The 5,000-nt window shown below is 29.8% G+C and overlaps 1 protein-coding gene across 2 annotated transcripts in view; it reads left to right on the top strand.

Moving 5' to 3' along the window:
• The window catches only part of LOC113813549 (proline-rich protein 36), a 274,063-nt gene that overhangs the window by 82,033 nt on the left and 187,030 nt on the right, over positions 1-5,000 (top strand). The gene's annotated exons all lie outside the window — the stretch shown is intronic.

The raw sequence follows: 5,000 nt of genomic DNA, 5'->3' as shown, positions 1-5,000 counted from the left end.
CTGCACAGTATGTACGAACATGCAAAACGAAAACTTCAGAGTATTCACTAAAACGAAAATGGAAACTATACAGTATACACGAAAACATAAACTACACATTATTCACTAATACGAAAACTACACAGTACACTTGCAAACGAAAACTAACAGTATACATAGAAACGAAAAGTACACAGTATACTTGGAAACAAAAACTACACAGTACACACAAAGACCAAAACGAAACTACACAATACACACACACAAAACAAACAAAACAAACAAAAAAACTACACCACACACCCTCTAACAAAACCAAAACAAACACAACAACACAACAACGCATCACATATTTAGGTCGAAGGTTGCATACCTGTTGATAGAGATTGCAGGCAAGTGTCAAGGAGCAAGTTTCAAGGAAACGAAAAGGTCACAAGACGATTTCTCACTCCTTGTCGACGTGGAACCTACACCAGTGTGTTTTTTACACTTGTGGTCTCCGGGAGTGAATAGTATTTAGCGCTGGGCGAGTGTGGTTTAAGGAGTGTATGGGGGAATGGGTGGTTTAAAGGTGGTTTAAGGAGTGTATGGACGAATTGGTGGTTTAATGGTGGTTTAAGGAGTGTATGGGGGAATTGGTGGTTTAAAAGTGGTTTGTGGGGAGGAATTGGTGGTTTAAAAGTGGTTTAAGGAGTGTATGGACGAATTGGTGGTTTAAAAGTGGTTCATGGGGAGGAATTCGTTGTTTAAAAGTGGTTCATGGGGAGGAATTGGTGGTTTAATGAGTGAATGGACGAATTGGTGGTTTAAAAGTGGTTTATGGGATGGAATTGGTGGTTTAAAAGTGGTTTATGGGGAGGAATTAGTGGTTTATGGGGAGGAATTAGTGGTTTATGGGGAGGAATTCGTTGTTTAAAAGTGGTTTGTTTATGGGAAGGAATTGGTGGTTTAATAGTGGTTTATGGGGAGGAATTCGTGTTTATTTGGTACCAGTGTCGGGAGGGAGTTTGGTAACAATGTTGAGGTTTAATATGTTTGAAAAGATGAACTGGTGAGTATTCGGATAATTATTTATTTCTTTATTGTCATTGTTATTATTATTATTATTATAATTATTATCAGCATTACTATTCTTATTATTACTATTGTCACTACCATTATTATCATCCTTATTATTATCATCATCGTAATTATTATCATTGTTATGATGATATTGTAATAATGATATAATAAGTATAATAATGATGATGAGGATAATTTTGATATTAATATTAATAATAATGATAATAATAATAGTCATAATCATTATTATTTTTTCTATTGTTATTATCATTATATTATTATCATTAGCATTATTATTATCAATAATATTATCATTATTCTCTTTGTTATTATTATCAATATCATTATCATTATCGTCATCATCATTGCTATTATTATCATTGTTATTATTATTATTATGATCATTTGTATTATCATTATTATTATCATCATTATTAGTTCTGTCATTATCATTATTACTGTTATTGTGGTTATTACTTTCAATGGTATAATGATTATCCTTATCATCATCATTATTTATTATTATTATTATTATTATTATTATTATTATCATCATCATTACTATTATCATTATTATCATCATTGTTATTATTGTTATTATTATTATCATCATTATTATTATCATTATTATTGTTATTATTATCATTATTATCATTATTATAAATATCATTAAAAATATTATATGTTTTATTATTATCATTGCAATTGCCATTATCATTATCGTTATTATTTTTATTGTCTTTACTTTTATTGTTTGTGTTTCTTCTTATCCTTATTATCATAATTATCATTATCATAAAAATCGCTATTGTTATCAATATCACCTTTTTATCGTAATCATTATTGTTATCATGATTTTTTTATCATTATCATTACCATTCTTTTCATTATCATTATCATTGTTGTTACACTTCTCTTTATCATCATCATTATCATTATCATCATTATCATCAGCTTCATTATTATCAATATTATAACTCTGATTTTACTGTGTATATCAACTCTTATAGGCCTACAAAAAATTGACAAAAGTAAAGACAATAAAAATAATACCAATAATGATAATGGTAATTTCAATAATAATGATAAAGAAAATGATAATAGCAATAATGATATCTATAATAATGATAATAATAATAATAATGATAATAATGATAATAGTATATTTCTAGGACCGAAAACAAGAAGTGCCAATGTTATAAAAGTCATATTGTAGGAAAAAAAAGAAAATAAAGAAAAAAATTATTGAAAATAATGATTCACGAAATAGTTTGTTTTCTTTGTGATTAATCAAAGTATGTAATTTTTTTTCTTGTATATATGTATATATAACGGAAATAACGACTTTTTCATGATGAAAAATATGTAATTTTTTTTTTTTTTTTTTTTTTTACTTTAATTCTGTCAAGACAAACATTTCATAGAACTTTTCTCTCTCTTTTTGCTGATTAATAGATTAAGATTTTTGTTGAATGTTGAAAATGTTGAAAAAAAAGAAAAAAAGATTGAACATTTCCTCCATCAAATTAAAGTGAAGCAAATAATGATTCGCGAAATAAAAGTTTTTTTGTATGTGATTGTTATATATATATATATATATATATATATATATATATATATATATATATATATATATAACGGAAATAACGACTATTTCTCATGATGAAATATATCTTTTTTTTTTTTCTTTTTACACCAAAAGAAACATTTCAAAGAACTATTTTTTTTCTTAATTGCTGACTGAATAACAATTTTTTTTCTGGTTTTGAAAATATATTTATATATAAACTTTGGACGATAAATCTGTGATACATTCACATGAAGTTTTTCCGTGGGGGGGGGGGGGGGGGTGGAAAATATATTACCTTTATACTGAAAAAAAAACATTAACTTTAAAGAAAATATAAAATATTAAAAAAACAGCCAACTTGAAGCTTTCGTTGCCATGTAGTCAAAATTAGAAGCAATTAGTCTCTCTCTCTCTCTCTAAATCCCTCACTAACTCTCCCTCCCTCTCCCCTCCCTTCCTCTATCTCTCCCTCCCTCTCTATCCTCCCATCCCCTCCCTTTCTCTATCCTCCCCCATCCCTCTCCTCCCTCCCTCCTACCCCCTCCCTCCTTTCTCCTAACTCCCTCCCTCCCTCTCCTTCTCCCTGTCTCTCCTCCCTCCCTCTCCTCCCCCATCCTTTTTCCTCCCTCCTACCCCCTCCCTCCTTTCTCCTAACTCCCTCCCTCCTTCCTCCTAACTCCCTCCCTCCCTCTCTACCCTCCCATCCCCTCCCTTCCTCTATCCCTCCATCCCTCTCCTCCCCCATCCTTCTCCCTCCCTCCTTTCCCTCCCTCCTTTCTCCTAACTCCCTCCCTCCCTCTCCCTCCTCCCTGTCTCTCCTCCCACCCCTTCCTCTAACTCCTTTTGCCTCAACGCCCAAAGCAAATGTAACCAAACAGATTAGCACGAAAGACCCTGCCTATCAAAATCCCCTTAAAGCGACTTTAAGAAACCGAGTTATTCCGCGTCATCGTTCAACTCGGGGGAAAGTTTGTGATCAAAGTTCTTTTCTCGGGGAAAAGCGAAGGCGTTAAGGGGCTGTCTCGGCTTGTGGGCTTTTGTGCTCAGGGATTGGGCGTGTGTCCCGGTGGGAGAGTCGTGTCCCAGTTTGTGTGTTGGTTCTTTTAGAGTTTTTAGTAGAAATAGCATGCATGTGTGTTTATACTCATAAAGGTAGACAGATAGATACATATATATGTGTGTGTCTATATATATATGTGTGTGTGTTTGTGTATACATATATATATATATATATATATATATATATATATATATATATATATATATATATATATATAAATATATATATATATATATATATATATATATATATATATATATATATATATATATATATATATATATGTATATGTATGTATCTACATACATACATATATATATATATATATATATATATATATATATATATATATATATATATATATGTGTGTGTGTGTGTGTGTGTGTGTGTGTGTGTGTGTGTGTATACATGTGTGTATGTTTGTGTGTATGTGTGTGTGTGTAAATGCGTGTGTGTAGATGGATGTGTACATATATCCATGTTTTTTTTACATAAATAGATATATAGATACGTAGATATACACAAATAGACAGATAGCCAGACCTAACACATGCCCGTGCATAATTACGCGTATCGAGAGAGAGAGAGAGACACGATCTGATAAACGCATACGAACAAGTGTATGCAAAGGACTTATCTTCATCAGTTCGGGAAGTTATACTCTTAACTTCACTTGAGGAAAATTCCGTAAAAATTCCGTAGTCTTGGAAGCAGATTCTTAAACTCTTCTTTGAGTGAAATTACTGACATCTTCTGATCTTTGCTTCTTTTAAACCGGTTTGATTCCGAAGATGGTAAGAAAGAGACTTGGGGAAGAAATTTAGTGACTGGAGAAAACTGATTAAAAAGGAGTATATATATTTTCGTCGTTATCGTTATTACTTTCGTCTGCGGTATCACTGTTAATTTATTAATATTATTATTATTGTTGTTATTATTATTATTATATATATTATGATGATGATGATGATGATTATTGTTATTATTACTACATTTAAAAAATAATTATCACTATCATTATTATAACTATTATCATTATCATTATTATTACTTTTGTTATTACTATCTTATTATTATTATTATTATCATTACTATTATTATTGTTATTACTATTACTATTACTATTTTTATTATTGTCATTATTGTTATTATTACTATTATCTTTATCTTTATTATCATCATTATCATTACTATCATTATCATTATTATCATCATTATTTTTAGTGTTATTATATTATTGTTGTTGTTATTATATTTTTTGTTACTATTACCATTATAATTATTATTATTATTATCATTATCATTATTATTATTATTATTATTATTTTC

Source organism: Penaeus vannamei, chromosome 42, assembly GCF_042767895.1.
Source record: "Penaeus vannamei isolate JL-2024 chromosome 42, ASM4276789v1, whole genome shotgun sequence".
NCBI classification, from domain to species: Eukaryota; Metazoa; Arthropoda; class Malacostraca; order Decapoda; family Penaeidae; genus Penaeus; species Penaeus vannamei.
Note: the sequence above shows the minus strand (reverse complement) of the source record. Positions and strands in the feature narration are given on the sequence as shown.